This window comes from Cervus elaphus, chromosome 5 (assembly GCF_910594005.1).
Source record: "Cervus elaphus chromosome 5, mCerEla1.1, whole genome shotgun sequence".
Classification (NCBI taxonomy): Eukaryota; Metazoa; Chordata; class Mammalia; order Artiodactyla; family Cervidae; genus Cervus; species Cervus elaphus.
The window spans coordinates 79,274,862-79,292,421 of NC_057819.1; the positions used below are offsets into that span (position 1 = coordinate 79,274,862).

At 41.1% G+C, this 17,560-nt stretch overlaps 1 non-coding gene across 1 annotated transcript; it reads right to left on the bottom strand.

Annotated features, from left to right (window-relative positions):
- Positions 1-2,619: 2,619 nt before the first annotated feature.
- TRNAG-GCC lies at positions 2,620-2,690 on the bottom strand. Its single transcript has one exon. It is a non-coding gene; the product is annotated as a tRNA-Gly (tRNA).
- Between the last annotated feature and the right edge of the window lie 14,870 nt (positions 2,691-17,560).

The window sequence follows — 17,560 nt, forward strand, 5'->3', positions numbered from 1 at the left end:
ATCTAAAAAAGAAAAGGAGCTGGAGGAACAGGCTTCCTAACTTCACGTTTACTACAAATCTACAGTCATCAAAACAGTATGGTGCTGGACAAAGATAGAAATATAAATCAATGGAATAGAATAGAAAACCCAGAAATAAACCCATGCACCTATAGTCAATTAATTTATGACAAAGGAGGCAAGAGTGCATGATGTTGGAAAGACAGTCTCTTCAGCAAATAGTGCTGGGAAAACTGAGCAGCCACATGTAAAAAATGAAATTAGATCATTCCTTAACTCCATACACAAAAATAAGTCCAAAATGGATTAAAGGCCTAAATGTTAGGCCGGACACTATAAAACTCTTAAGGGAAAACATAGGCAGAACATTCTCTGACACAAGTCACAGCAAAATTTTTTCTAATCCATCTCCCAGAGTAATGGAAATAAAAGAAAAAAATAAACAAATGGAATCTACTTAAACTAAAAAACTTTTGCACAGCAAAGGAAAAATAACCAAAATGAAGAGACAACCCACAGATTAGGAGAAAATATTTGCAAATGATGTGACTGATAAAGGATTAGTCTCCAAAACTTACAAACAGCTTTTGATACTTAATAGAATCAAAGCAAGCAACCCACTCAAAGAATGGGCAAAAGGCCCAAATAGACATTTCTCTAAAGAGGACTTACAGATGGTCAATTGGCATATGAAAAAATGTTCAAAATAGCTTAGTTATTAGAAAAATGCAAATCAAATCTACAATGAGATATCACCTCAGACTTGTCAGAATGGCTATCATCAAAAAATCTACAAACAACAAATGCTGGAGAGGGTGTGGGGAGAAGGGAACCCTCCTGCACTGTTGGTGGAAATGTAAATTAGTACAGCCACTATGGAGAACAGTACGGAGGTTCCTTACAAAGAACTATTTTATGGTAGTTTATGGTACCATAAAAATTATGGAATATTTTTATGGTAGCTAAAAATAGAGCTACCATATGATCCTGCAATCCCACTCCTGGACATATATCTAGAGAAAAGCATGGCCTGAAAATATACATGCACCCCAATGCTCATTGAAGCACTGTTTACAATAGCCAAGACATGGAAACAACATAAATGTTGTTTAAGGAATGTTCAATAACACTCCTTATAAATATATACCACAACTTCTTTTACACACACACACACACACACACACACACACACACGTACATACATATAATACAGTATTACTCAGCCATTAAAAATAATGAAATAAAGCCATTTACAGTGACATGAATGGACTTAGAGGGTGTCATGCTGAGTGAAGTAATAAAGATGATGATAACAACATCACTACTAACATTTATTGAGTTCTCACTATGTGCTGGGCACCATGGGACCACTTTCCAAGGATCATTTCATTTCGTCCTCACATCAACCATGTGAAGAAGGCTCTAGTACTTCCCTCATGTTACAAAGAGGGAAAGTGATTACTCAGAGATAAATCATTAATCAAAGATAACAAATGAATAAACCAAGACCTGAGCCCAATCATTTTGTCACAGTTGCTATATATAACATTAACAATAGCAGCTATGTATAACACTAGCAATAACAGCTATACCTGCACATACATTGTATGGGTTCTGGATTGGATTCTTTCCTTCCCTGGCTGTTGAGCCTGAGCACCAAGAGAGGAGCGAGACAAGCAATTCCAGAAAAGTAAGACTGCCAACCTTGCCAACAGAGCTCACTAAACCAAAGTCACAATTCTCAACCCTAACCTCTGTGTTCTAAGGGTGACATAGGTAAACTGCAGACAGACATTGGGATGGATGATGGAGTTACTGAGATGCAACTTCACCTAGTCTGGAGGTCAGGATGTCCAGGGCAGTTATTCATGTCAGGAAGTCTTTCTTATCCCATCTGATTGGGAGTCAACTGAAGGGGACATATGGGTACCTGGACCAACTTTTGAAGGTTCAGAACCCTGTCACTGAGGTGTGAGAAGGACCCTTTGGTTCTGACATCCCTTCTGGAAGATTACCAGTGATGTGCCCTCTACAGTCTTGGGAATTGTCACCTTGCCCCATGAAAGCAGTGGAAACTCCTTGCAGAATGTTTGAATCAGAGTCATGCCTGACAAGACATGGAGGGAAATAGAAGGAATGGCAGATTGAAGATTAGTTTTATATCCAGTTATTAAGATACTAACAGAAGCAGGGCTGTTTTGTGTAGGTTCATTATTTGTAATACATTTCCCTTTCACTTCTCATTAAAAAGAGGCAACTTTTAAACACTGTTATAGAAACATTAGAAACAGTTTAACACAGAAAATATTCACATTCTGTTTTGGTTCTTTATGATCCTTGCTAATCTTTGTTCATATACTGTCCATTTTTATGTGACTGCCATCATAGACTAGAAAAGTGAAAGGTGAAAGTGAAAGGGAAGGTCACTCAGTCATGTCCGACTCTTTGAAACCCCATGGACTATACAGTATGGGATTCTCCAGGCCAGGATACTGGAGTAGACAGCCTATTCCTTCTCCAGGCAGTCTTCCCAACTCAGGGATCAAACCAGGGTTTCCTGCATTGCAGGCGGATGCTTTACCAACTGAGCTATGAGGGAAGCCCCAGGGGGGAACTGGCTGCATGGTCTGGGAATCGAACCCAGGCCTCCAGCGTGGCAGGCAAGAATTCTACCACTGAACCACCCATGCACTGCACAGACTAGAGTCAGTGGGAATGGCAAGCCACTCCAGTATTCTTGCCTGGAGAATTCCATGGACACAGGAACTTGGTGGGGCTACAGTCCATGGGGTTGCAAAGAGTCAGACACGACCGAGTGATTAACACGCTCTCACGTGCGCATGTGCACACACACACACACTCACACACGTTAGTCACTCAGTTGTGTCTGACTCTTTGCAACCCCATGGACTGTAGCTCCACCAGTTTCCTGTGTCCATGGAACTCTCCAGGCAAGAATACTGGAGTGGCTTGCCATTCCGTTCTTTAGGGAATCTTCCCAACCCAGGGATCAAACCCAGGTGTCCTGTATTGAAGTAGATTCTTTACTGTCTGAGCCACTCTTTTTTCCATCTTTTTTTTTTTCCACTGACCTCTCTGATGCTTGCATCTCCATGCTTGAGTGTAAGCTTATTCATATCCATTCCAAGGGATGCAGAAGCATGACAATCCAGGAAAGAGTAAAATTTTCTATTCTGCCACGTAGTCATGACTCCAATGAAAAATAAGACAGCTGTTAGTAAGAAAATGGGAGAAAGAAAAGAAGGGGGGAAAACAGGTTTTTAAAAGGAGTCTTCGTTCTAGTTATTTTCAAGTTAGGAAAACAGACGGTGAGGACACTCACCAACAAGCTGACAAGCAGCGCTGCCCTCAGCAGGCTTGGCAGTGGCCCAGCAGTTACACCCAGAGGAGGGCATCTTTGGCTGTGCCAGCAGCCTTTCCAAGAATGGGTGAGGGGAGGGGAAAATGCTTCACATTCCTCTGTCTCTGTTCAGTCACTGACTCAGGAAATAGGTCTGTTTGACTCAGCTGGTAGCTTCACTACTTTTTCCTGGGAGGCCAAGGGTTCAAGTTCCACCAACGAAAGTTGGCAGCTCCCCAAAGGCAACGCTTGCCTTGTCATGGAAGGCGGATGGCTGCATGCAGTGGAATAGAGAGCTTTTTCTCTTTGGTTCTCCCAGGGAAACGGGGGGCAGAAGAGCAGGAATGACACCATATCACTCATCTTAATTTGATCCAGCAACTCCAAAGGACCCCAATATGACACTGGCGCAACTGTCACCCAGCTGCAGGCACTTCTGAGAAGAGAGGAAAAACTGGGCTTCCTGCCCCATGCTCCACCATGTCCTTAAATCAGCACTCAGCTCAGACTTTGTTTCCACCACAGGAATGCAGGCAAGAATGGCACCAAACAGTGGTAGGTCTGCATTGCCAGAGTGAGGAAGCAGAGGCCCACAGGTACAGAACAGATTAACCCTGGAGCTCAGAGTCACACTTGTGCAGAATATGCTCTTGATGAACCTTTTCTCCAAAATGTTTATACACAATACTTCTTGACTGTCTAATATTACATATAAAAGCAATTTATCAGTTGTATACTTGTAAAAGTTTGGAAAGTATGATCACACTAGAAGGTATTTGGAATCATTTGTATTAAATACAGCTGTTAAGTTTGCTTTTGATTTAACATTGGAAATTGGAGAGCTAACAAAATGGTGGCAGAGAGGGGGTTTGGAGAGAGTGAAGATGATGATGACTCTTTCAAATAAAATAAGTCCCCCTGAATAAAAAACAAAGCCTTTAGGTACGCGATGTAATTTATTATTCTGTCTGAATAATTTCTATGGCAGCCTGCCTGGCCTGAAAAAAAAAAAAGAAGTTTTCTGTTGTTTGTATATTGGACAATGTTTGGTTTATAAATTGCTTCAAGGGTAGCCCTTGTTTTTTTATTTTGTAGACAGCCCTGACTCCAGAGCCATTTGCCCCAGGATCATGGGGGACTGTGTGTTGGGGGTGGGGGGAATGGTTCGTTTCTGGAGAAATTGTCTTTAGACTGGAGAAGCTAAGGTGGTGGGAGAAATGTCTCAGCTGATGGACCATCACTCTCTCTCGTCCCCTCTTTGAAAAAGACATGGTGCTTGTGACCAGTTGTTCACGAAGTAGGACCAGCACCAGGACCCCACCAAGAGGCTCAGGTCTGGGGCTTTTGCTCTCAGGACACTTTTCACCAACTCCCAGTGGGTTTCATTTCTAATCAGTTATTCGATTCTCTCTTCCTGCTACTGTAAGTCCCTCTCTCCCACCCTCCCAGACCTAAACATGTCTTGAGAGAAAAGATGACTGCTTCAGAGGAAAGGAAAGCCCAAAACCAGAAGGGAGCTGTGCTGTGTGGATTTCCCTCCGCCCCCGTGGAACCTGACTTTAGTTCTCTTGTTTCCACCTGTAAGTATTAACATCTTTTCTCTGTTTTCAAGAGCAAGTTTTTTTTGTGGTTCTTAAAGCAATTTTATTGACTATAATTCACATACCATACAATTTGTCCACCTAAAGTGTACAGTTCAGGGCTTTACTATATATACAGAGTTGTGCAACCCTCACCACAATTAAGAACGTTTTATTACCCTCCCCAGAGAAACCCCACATCCTTTAAGCCAATCATTCTCCAATTACCCCATCCTCCCAGATGTAGAAAACCACTAATCTAATTTTTGTCTCTACGGATTTGCCTATCTTGGATACTTCATAGAAATGGAACGAATGAGCTTCTAAAGCATGCTTCTATTCTTCCACAGAGTTTGGTAAAAGATCTTGAACCTACTACTGTTTGAGTAAGGTTAAATTAGATTACTTGGTTTTAGAATTAATATAACCCCTGAAGTGGAAAACTAGATAGTCTTATATGAAAAGCCTCAAATACCATTACTCAGAGTGGGCTAATGGCCTGGATATTATCAGAATGGAAAGATAATCTATGATTCACAGCTTCCGCTCCCCCAGACATGGCATCCTGTTCTGACAGCCCTTTCAACTTTACAACAGGTACACCACAAGCTCAACCATTCAGAAATCTATCAATTCCTTAGAATATGGGTATTCTCTCATGAGCTGGCATGCCACTCTGCCTGTTAACAGGCGATAACATTAAAATGTACTAAAGACCATGTGATTTATTCCCAACATGCTCTTATCCTTTCCAAAACATTTGCTAAGTGAACATTTGTAGAACATTTGCTGTACATTGTCTTTATTTCCAAGGACTGAGGTAAAGATCATATGCAACCAATAGTTGAGAGATAATTGGACACTTTACAGTTTCAACCTCAGGTGAACTCCTCTGCCTGAGTAAATTTTATGGTGAGAATTTCCTTTTAATAGAATGTGAAAACTTTAAGAAAAATGGAGCTTACAGACCACAGTATGGTCTGTTAGATAAATGACCAGGAGTAGTATTTCTCAAAACCACATTTTATAAACAAAGTTATCAGAAAGCCCAGAAAAAAAAAAAATACCCAGTGGTTCAACATTCATGCTTAAATGAAGATAACACATGTGCCTCAAGCCCTAGATGTGCCAGGGCTTGGAGGAAAATTGGGGAGGATTAATGTCAAGAGCCCTTCAGGGGCTGCTAGGCACTGTCATCCTAGGTCTGACCTGAAAGCCTTCTTTTTGAGGAGAAAGCAAAAAGAGACCGACTGGATGAAGGCTTAGCTCTCAGAGCTGACACAAAGGATCCAGAAATACTCTCTCATGCAGCTGGCTTCTTTTCACTGAGATGGTGCTGAGTCACAAGTAAAATGGTCATTGTGTTTAGTAACTGAAGACAAGAATGGCTTGTGCTTTTCAACCTAAGGGTGGTCTCGGGCAATGACTCTGGACCCCTGGATGTTGAGAAATATCTAAGAAGGCTAGGGTGCTCTTGCCTTGTGTTTGAAGTGAGGCCTTTGGATTATTCCTTTGTATCATCATTTTTCCTAAGGTCTGCCTCATGGTGACCTAGTGACTGTGAATAGTGCTGTTCAGAGTGAAAAGGTGGTTTTACTGCTTTAAGTTCAGATTTCACACACTTGAGTCCCTTGCATTAGACACAGATTCTTCACAATTAAAGGAAGCATGAAACTGTCACAATCATTTCTCTCTTTGGGTAGGGATGTGGTTTATATCTTCTCCCAGGAAGGGCATCTGTCCATAAGAGCTCATCCTAAAGGTCAAATCAGTCATTTAAGAAGCACTGGGCTAGGAATTTCTTGAGTCCAGGATGACAGAGTAGAACTCACCATGGAAAAGACCTTCAAGATACTGATGTTTTATTGGTGGTTTGTTGTTGTGGGAAAGGGGGAGAGCATGAATGTGGTGAGCATTGTGATGTAAGTGGTGTGGCGTATGATGAAGCATAGCCTGGTGTAGGTTAGAAAGACTTCCCAGGGGAAGTGATTTCTTTATTGGGCCTTGAAGTAGGAATAGGAATTGGCCAGGCATCTACAAGTTAGCAGTTGAGGAGAAGAGACAGGCAGAGATATAAGCCCATGAAAAGGCACAGGATTAGACATAGATTGATGTGGTCTGGCTTGTCCTGAGTGGTGGATATATGTTTTTCAGAAAATGGGGCTGTACAAGTCAGCAAAAGCCAGAGAAATAGAAGCCTTGCATTGAAATGAGACATAGCTGTTTTCTAGCTCTTTCTCTTTCTTCCAACATGTGAATGATGCTCTGAGTTTTATCTTAGTGATTACTACTAAATGTATGTCCCTCTCTTTTGCTCTAATGGACAAAACTGTACTCCAGTTTTGGCTCTGCCACTTACTGTGTAGTCTCAGACAAATTAGCCACATAGAGCCTTTGTTTCATCTTTTGAAAAATAGGACCAAACTAGGAACAAAATCATGAGACTATTGTGAGTGTTATCTGTATCAAACAAGCACAATGACGGGCATTAAAAAGTTTTCATAAAATATTGTGGAGTCATACTGGTACACGAGTGAAAAGGAAACTTTGCCATCTGGAAAATAGCCTTTAGCTGCCCAGACACCAGTAGCTTCCAAAGCAGTCTAGGAGACCTGGGAAGAGACAGAAAGGGGATCTGAACTCTGAAGGAGAGTGACAGGAAGCCAGGGGCCCCAGAGCCAGGAGACAGTGGTCCAGAAGAGCAGATCAAAGTGGGGGGGGATGCAGCTTGTGCCAGACAACAAGGGCATCATGGGTCAGGAGTGCAGGCAGGAGGGAGGGGTGGCAGGTGCTGCTCACGGCACTTCAGGGAGTGGAGGCACAGCAGCCCATGGCTTCCTCTTTCCTGTAGTAGTCCTGTGTCCTACCAGACTCTGGAAAGAAACCAAAAAAAGGAATATAGAGAGAGGTAGAGAAAAGGGAAGACAGAACAGCTGTGTTTTTGTATAGTAACAGTATCATTCCTTCATGATAAATACTCTCAGTGGGAAGGAACTTAACCTGTGAAAGACCATCCATGAAAAACCAGCAGCTAATCTTATTCTTAATGATGAAGGATTCTTTCCCCTTAAGATCAGAAGCAAGAAAAGGTTGTCTGCTCTTCCCATTCCTATTAAAAATTGCATTAGAGGATGTGACCAGGGCAATTAGTCAAGAAAAAGGAAGAAAAGACATTTACATAGGAAAGGAAGATGTAAAACTATCTGTATTTGCAGATGACTTGTAATTAGAAAAAAGCTTGAAAGAAGAAAAAGGTTGAAAGATTTACAGTTTCTGATTTAAAAGCTTAATACAAATCAACAATAATCAGGACAGTGTTGTATTAGCATGAGGATAAACAAAGATCAATGGATGAAAATTGGTAGTCAAAAGTAAACCTTCTCAGTTATGATCAGTTGATTTTCTAAGTGAAGTGAAAGTCACTCAGTCATGTCTAACTCTTTGTGAGCCCATGTACTATACAGTCCATGGAATTCTGTAGGCCAGAATACCAGAGAGGGTAATCTCTTTCCCTTCCCCAGAGGATCTTCCAACCCAGGTCTCCCGCACTGCAGGTGGACTCTTTACCAGCTGAGCCACAGTCTAAAGGGAGTGGCAAAAGATTCAATGAAGAAAAAGGTCTAACTTTTTCAACAAATAATGCTAAGACAGCTGGTTAAACACATACAAAAGAATGAACTTGGACTCCTACCTCACAACATATACAAAAATTACCTTAAAATAGATCAAATTCCTAAATACTAGAACTAAAACCATAAAAAGCTTAGAAGAAAACTTGGGGGAAAATCTTCATGACGCTGGATTTCACAACAATTTCTTAGATATGACAGTAAAAGCACAAGGAACAAAAGAAAAAAATAGGTAAGTTGGATTTCATCAAAACTGATAAATTTTCTCCTTCAAAATATATCAAAAAATGAAAGCAACCTAAAGAATGAGAGAAAATACTTTTACATTATATATATTTAGATGATGTACTAATATAGGATGAGCCTTGAGAATATCATATCAAGTGAAAGAAGTTAGCCTCAAGGGACCATATATTGCATCATTCCATTTATATGAAATGCCCAGAATAGGCAAATCCACAGAGAAAAAGTGTAGGCTAGTGGTCACCCAGGATTGGAAGTTAACAGATATGAAGTTTCTTTTGGGGTGATAAGATGCCCTAAAATTGAATGTGGTAATGATTGCACAACTCTGTAAATATACCCAAAGTCACTGAAGTGTAAACTTTAAGTGCATTAATTGTACAATATATGAATGATATTTCAATAATGCTGTTATTTAAAAAAAAAAAAAACAATAATGACACACATTAACTGGCTGCTATGCTAATGCCAGGCACTGTGGTAAGCTCTAAATTCTAACCTTAGGGTCAGGAGAGTTTTATTGTATTTATTTAGAGTCAAAAACTGTCTAAGTTCAGAGACAATGATCTTGCCTGTGGTCACAAAACCAGTAAGTACCATAATAGTCAGGAGGTAGGATAGACCCATTTTTGTCTCACTTTGAGTGTTAGGGTCTTATTAAAAGGTCATAGCTTGGATTTTGTGAGTCTTCTTGTGCTCCAAGTCCTGTGTTTACAATATAACTAACCACCAAACAGCAGGAGTTAGTGAAAAGTCTGCTTCCAATTTTCTCAGCAGGGTACTGTGGTGAGGTGTTGGATCCCAGGTGCTCCTGGATATGAGGTGGAGAGGACTCTGTCCCCTCATTAGCTCTGTTCTCTGGCTTTCTAAGGACATTTGTTCTAGAGATGCCCTCAACTCCCCCCTAAGACGTGTCAGAGCTGTAATTCTAGAAGTGAGACTGTTGACCCTCCCCCTTTGGCATCTGATTTTACAGATTCATTCTTGTGTGCAAAACTGATTCCTGTTACTTTTACCTTTGTCCACTTCCTATTTCCAAGAAATAAAACGTGAGAAGGAAGGTGTTAGGCTCATGAAGACAAACATGTCACATAATTTTACCAAGGAAAACTTGAATGAGTTTTGTAGATATAACTATGAAGCACATGGATTCAATGTTCTTTTGGGGCTCAGCAATTAAGAAGAAAATGGGAACCCAAACCAATTATGCTTAGGATCTTTTCAAATCCCCAGTGTTGGAAATCTTGAAAAACATTCCAGGATATTTGACTGAACTTGGAAAAATCAATACCTTGACTGTGCCTATTCCAGGCAAAGGTGATTGTGAATAGCTTAAAATGATCCAAGTACAAAAGAAGCCACAAGCATGATCACTTCTTTTGCAGGAGGTGGTATAATGGTACCCACCATCAGTGGAAATTTCGTTGCAGGTATTAACTAAAAACATGGTTACAATAAGAGTTTCTTAGAGAGTGAAAATCAATTTAAGTAACCAAATGCAAATTCTAAAAGGAAGAAATGAATTCTTCCATTACAATATCTGTGGTAAAGAGCAGAGGCTGGAAAGGAAATGGCCTTTCAATGACTGTCCTCTCTGCTTTCTGTGCATTCTAAAATAGTCCCAGGGATTTTTGTGGCCTCATTTCATCCTTTGATTTTTCCATTGGGTTCTTAGGAATCAGAGAAGAACATATTGCAGTGATCAGGATCAGAGAGCCATCCCCTAGTTTTCAGTAAATCCAAACCCTTCTTGATAGATTGGGTAGGTAATGGGAGGGCAAGAATAATGCCAAGGGAGAAGTTGAGTCTTTGTTGAAACACTGAAATTGTTTGATGCTGTTCATAAGCAGATACAATGATTTCAAAATTGTTTCTCTCATTATTTCACAGTATTTACTAAGTGTTAGGTACATGCTATGCATTAGGAAAAACAAAACAAAACAAAAGAGTTCAGTGGCTCAGTCATGTCTGATTCATTGCAACTCCATGAACTGCAGCCCACCAGGCTTCCTGGTCCATCACCAACTCCCAGAGCTTGCTCAAACTCATGTCAATCAAATTGGTGATGCCATCCAACCATCTCATCTTCTGTTGTCCCCTTCTCCTCCTGCCTTCAATCCTTCCCAGCATCAGGGTCTTTTCCAAGGAGTCAGTTCTTCCTATCAGGTGGCCAAAGTATTGGAGTTTCAGCTTCAACGTCGGTCCTTCCAATGAATATTCAGGACTGATTTCTTTTAGGATTTACTGGCTGGATCTCCTTGAAGTCCAAGGGACTCTCAAGAGTCTTCTCCAAACATCAAAGTTCAAAAGCATCAATTCCTCAGCACTCAACTTTCTTTATAGTCCAACTCTCACATCTATAAACATCTTTAATCAGATGGACCTTTGTCAGCAAAGTAATGCCTCTGCTTTTTAATATGCTGCCTAGGTTGGTCATAGCTTTTCTTCCAAGGAGCAAGCATCTTTTAATTTCATGGCTGCAGTCATCATCTACAGTGATTTTGGAGCCCAAGAAAATAAAGTCTCTCACTATGTTCATAGTTTCCCCATCTATTTGCCATGAAGTGATGGGGCCAGATGCCATGATCTTTGTTTTCTGAATGTTGAGTTTTAAGCCAACTTTTACATTCTCCTCTTTCACTTTTATCAAGAGGCTCTTTAGTTCCTGTTCACTTTCTGCCACAAGGGTGGTGTCATCTGCATATCTGAGATTATTGATATTTCTCCCAGCAATCTTGATTCCAGCGTGTGCTTCATCCAGCCCGGCATTTCACATGATGTTCTCTGCATATAAGTTAAATTAGCAGAGTGACAATATGCAGCCTTGAAGTACTCCTTTCCCAATTTGGAACCAGTCTGTTGTTCCATGTCTGGTTCTAACTTTTGCTTCTTAACCTGCATACGTATTTCTCAGGAGGCAGGTAAGGTGGTCTGGTATTCCCATCTCTTTCAGAATTTTCCACAGTTTGTTGTGATCCACACAGTCAAAGGCTTTGGTGTAATCAATAAAGCAGAACTAGATTTTTTTCCTGAAATTCTCTTGCTTTTTCTATGATCCAAGAGATACTGGCAAATTGATCTCTGGTTCCTCTGCATTTTCTAAACCCAGGTTGAACATCTGGAAGTTCAGGGTTCATGTACTGCTGAGGCCTGGCTGAGAGAACTTTGAGCATTACTTTGATAGTGTGTGAGATGGGTGCAATTGTGGGGTAGTTTGAACATTCTTTGGCATTGCCCTTCTTAGGCATTGAAATGAAAACTGACATTTTCCAGTCCTGTGGCCACTGCTGAGTTTTCCAAATTTTCTGGTATATTGAGTGCAGCACTTTAACAGCATCATCTTTTAGGATTTGAAATAGCTCAACTGGATTTCCATCACCTCCACCAGCTTTGTTCATAGTGATGCCTCCTGTGGCCCACTTGACTTCACATTTCAGGATGTCTGGCTTTAGATGAGTGATCACATCATTGTGATTATCTGGGTGATGAGGATCTTTTTTGTATAGTTCTTCTGTGTATTCTTGCCACCTCTTCTATCTTCTGCTTCTGTTTGGTCCATACTATTTCTGTCCTTTATTGTGCTCATATTTGCATAAAATGTTCCCTTGGTATCTCCAATTTTCTTGAAGAGATCTCTAGTCTTCCCCATTCTATTGTTTTCCTCTATTTCTTTACACTGGTCACTGAGGAAGGCTTTCTTATCTCTCCTTGCTATTCTTTGGAACTCTGCATCAAATGAGTATATCTTTCATTTTCTCCTTTGACTTAGGCTTCTCTTCTTTTCTCAGCTATTTGTAAGTCTTCCTCAGACAACCATTTTTCCTTTTTGCATTTCTTTTTCTAGGACATCGTCTTGATCACTGGCAAGTGATTAATTGGCAAGATGGTGGAGTAGAAGGACATGCGCTCATCTTCTCCTGTGAGAACTGCAAAATTACAACTCGCTGCTGAACAACCATCAACAGGAGAATGTTGAATCCCACCAAAAGAAGATACCCCATGTCCAAGGGCAAAGAAGAAGCCCCAGCAAGATGGTATGAGGGGTGAAATCGTGTTTAGAATCAAATACTATACCTGCCAGAAATGCTCAGAAGGCTAAAACAAAACCTGGTTTGTACCAGGACCCAGAGACCCCACAGAGACTGAGCCAGACCTGTGTTTGAGTTTCTTGCAGAGGCACAGGTCATCTGTGGCCTGCCTCAGGGGCCAGGGCTCTGGATGCAACTACCTGGGTCACACAGCCTGTGGCACAAGCCCTCTTGGGAGGAGTTCACCATTAACCCCACCACAGAGCCACCAAGCAGATGACCCACAAACCTCATAACAATTATACCAAAGAAATTATTGCACTGTTAAGAAAGTTCTAGGACCTACAGCAGATTTCCCAACCGGGAGATCTGGCAAAGAGCCTGAGAATCCTTAGAGAATTTGACTTTGGAGGTCGGTGGGATTTGATTACAGAACTTACATAGGACTGGGGAAACAGACTCTTGGAGGGCACAAATAAAACTTTGTGCACACCAGGACCCAGGAGAAAGGAACAGTGACCTCACAGGAGACTTACCCAGACTTGCCTGTGAGTGTCCAAGAGTCTCTGGCAGAGGTGTGGGTCGGGATGGCCTGCTTCAGGGTCAGGGGCACTGAGTGTTGGTCTCAGGTCAAACAACAGGGAGGGAACACAACTCCACCCATCAACAGAAAATTGGATTAAAAATTTACTGAGCATGGCCCCATCCATCAGAACAAGACCCAGTTTCACCCACAGTCAGTTTCTTTCACCAGGAAGCTTCCATAAGCCTCTTATCTTTATCCTTCAGAGGGCAGACAGAATGAAAACCACAATCACAGAAAGCTAATCAAACTAATGATCACATGGACCATAGCTTTGTCTAACTCAAAGAAACTATGAGCCATGCTGTGTACGGCCACTCAAGACAGACAGGTAATTGTAGAGAGTTCTGACAAGAAATGGTCCACTGGAGAAGGGAATGGCAAACCACTTCAGTATTCTTGCTTGAGAACCCCAATAACAGTATGAAGAGGCAAAAATATATGATACTGAAAGATGAACTCCCCAGGCCAGTAGGTACCCAATATGCTTCTGGAGAGGAGTGGAGAAATAACTTCAGAAAGAATGAAGAGACAGAGCCACAGTGAAAAATGCCCAGCTGTGGCTGTGACTAGTGATGGAAGTAAAGTCCGATGCTGTAAAGAACAATATTGCATAGGAACCTGGAATGTTAGGTCCATGAATCAAAGCAAATTAGAAGTGGTTACACAGGAGATGGCAAGAGTGAACATTGACATTTTAGGAATCAGTGAACTAAAATGGACTGGATGGTGAATGTAATTCAGATGACCATTATATCTACTACTGTGGGCAATAATCCCTTGGAAGAAATGGAGTAGCCCTCTCTCGTCAACACAAGAGCCCGAAATGCCATTCAGGTTCAGTATCAAAAATGACAAAATGATCTCTGTTCATTTCCAAGCAAACCATTCAATATCACAGTAATCCAAGTCTATACCCCAACTAGTAATGCTGAAAAAGCTGAAATTGAATGGTTCTATGAAGACCTATGAGACCTTCTAGAACTAATACCCAAGAAAGATGTCCTTTTCATCATAGGGGACTGGAATGCAAAAGTAGGAAATCAAGAGATACCTGGAGTAACAAGCAAATTTGGCATTGGAGTACAAAATGAAGCAGGGCAAAGATTAATAGAGTTTTGCCAATAGAACGCCCTGGTCATGGCAAACTCCCTCTTCCAACGAGATGACTCTACACATGTACATCACCAGATGACCAATACTGAAATTAGATTGATTATATTCTTTGCCGCCAAAGATCGAGATGCTCTATGGAGTCAGCAAAAACAAGACCGGAGCTGACTGTGGCTCCAATCATGAGCTGCTTATTAGCAAATTCAGTCTTAAATTGAAGAAAGTAGGGGAAAACACTAGACCATTCAGGTATGACCTAAAAGAAATCCCTTACGATTATACAGTGGGAGTGAGAAATAGATTCAAGGGATTAGATCTGATAGACAGAGTGCCTGAAGAACTATGGACGGAGGTTCATGACATTGTACAGGAGGCAGTGATCGAGACCATCCCCAAGAAAAAGAAATACATTAGAAAAACTACAGTAAATAAAACAGACAAAAATCCCTTGCCCTACTAGGATTCACATTCCAATGGTTAAAAAAAAATTATCATTATCATTTGGGAGATATTAAATTGTTGTTGTTTCAGTCACTAAGTCACATCCAGCTCTTTTGTGACCCCATGGACTGATGCCCACCAGGCTCCTCTGTTACAGGATTTCCCAGGCAAGAGTACTGGAATGGGTTTCCATTTCATTCTCTAGGGGGCCTTCCCAACCCAGGGATTGAACCTACATTTCCTGCATTTGCAGGTGAATTCTTTACCACTAAACCACTTGGGAAACCCATAATATTAAATAGCTAGTTTTTAAAAGAAAGTTGATGTGTTGGTCAAAAAGGGTTAGAATTTATTTTTGTCTTCTATATGCAGCTATAACCTCCTGTTAGACTTTTTGCCCTAGTACTACAAATATTTATTCTATTTTGCTGATAAATTTTAACACTGACCTCCATTGAATAAAATACATTGTCTTTACCATTAACATAGCATCTTAGGCACAAAGCTAAATTTTTGAGTGAAAAAACACATAGATGAATCCTTTAAAAATTTTTCCTCAAAATAACTAAAAAAGTGGAGATTGGGAAATGCACTGAGAAAGCAAAATTTGAATGTAGATATTTAAGAGAATCTTACGAAAAAAGTAACCATCAGGTTTGCATTTTGCTTTAAGGTGACAGGATGGTTCCCAGTCTCCCCTTCCTTCCATTTCTGCATATCAAGGTCATACAGTTCTTTGTGGCAGAAAATGCTGTTTTTAGTGGATTCCAGTCTAGACAATAATCAGCAGAGCTCTTGTATGGTACCTGTTGTGAACACGTTAACAGCTACAACTTTTGCAGTGCTGCATTAGCCCAGCCTTGCTTTTACTGCTTCTGAGCCTCCAGCTGGCCACAGCTGCTTTTACTGATGCTCCCTAGCTAGAGGCTGAGCTCCCTTCCCTGTTCTTGAGGGAGATGAATAATGCGACAATACTCCTCCTCCAGGTTTGTATTGTTATTTGAAATTGTAGATTCAAGGACCCTGGATAACTGAAGAGCTCCCATACTGCTTGCCACTAATCAGATCTGAGATGTACTGGCAAGATTTGTTACCAGGAGGGATTGGGTACACTTGGGTTGCAGTTCACTTCTGCTTTCTTCCTCTGCGTTCAGCAAGTCCACAATTTAGAGCTGTAGCCCTGATGTCCTCTCCTTTATCTAATCTGTTTACACCTCTAGTTTACTAGTTCAGATTCTAGCTTTGGTGATCTAATTACTGGTCTGGATATTCTTGCTTTGAAAAAGACCTTGGAGATTGTGTCCATCTGGCTTGTTAGATTGGTCAGTTTCTACCAGTATAATTCTTTTTTTTTAAATTTTTTTTTATTAGTTGGAGGCTAATTACTTCACAACATTTCAGTGGGTTTTGTCATACATTGATATGAATCAGCCATAGAGTTACACGTATTCCCCATCCCGATCCCCCCTCCCACCTCCCTCTCCACCCGATTCCTCTGGGTCTTCCCAGTGCACCCGGCCCGAGCACTTGTCTCATGCATCCCACCTGGGCTGGTGATCTGTTTCACCATAGATAATATACATGTTGTTCTTTCGAAACATCCCACCCTCACCTTCTCCCACAGAGTTCAAAAGTCTGTTCTGTACTTCTGTGTCTCTTTTTCTGTTTTGCATATAGGGTTATCGTTACCATCTTTCTAAATTCCATATATATGTGTTAGTATGTCTACCAGTCTAATTCTTGTTCCACTGACTGGGTGCGATTTATTGGAAAAGCCTCTTCAAAAAGTGAAGATGAAGACAGGTACAGTCTCAGCAATAGTGTGTATAATCTAACTTCTAGCACCTCTGGAACTCTCCCCTGTCTTAGCTCAGTATTCATGTTCAAGCTAACTCCTGCTCCCTTGCCAGCTCACCTGATAATACTGTAGGCCTCAGTGCAAAGAGCCTAAGGCCCAAATCTCAAGCAAGAATAATTTATAACTGGAGCTACCTCATCTTAATATATATTAGCTGTTTGACATTCCCCCTGGCCACAGAAATAGACAGATCTGGGTTATACATTTATCCCAGTTTTCTGTAGAAGGTTAAGGCTTTGAAAGCAGGAGTGGCCTTCTCTGGTGCTAATTCAAGACCCCTTTAGTCTTCCTTTGGGAACTTCCTGGGATACACAGCTCTAGATTTTTTTAGGGCACCCAGAATGTGGGATGGGTTTCATATCATCACCATCAGTCCCTTTTAATGTTTCCAGCTTTTTCTTTTATTCCTATTTTAAGGGTCCTTAAAACACACACACACACACACACAACAACAACAACAACTTTTGGTGTACAAATGAATTTGAGCATGGGAGGAAGGAATCTTGGATAAAAGTGAAAGTGAAATTAAAAAGAGAACCAGATGGCTCTTAACAGGAAAGTGGGCTACACTGCCACCAAGTACATTGATAAGTCCTGCCTTCTACCCTATCTCTTTTAGGATTCCTGCCAATCACCCTGGGCCACACTCTTGCCCTGGTCTTTAACACATACTAAGCCTGTGTGTTGCCTCCTTTGCAGGCAGAAGGGCTGTGGCTGTGGAAGA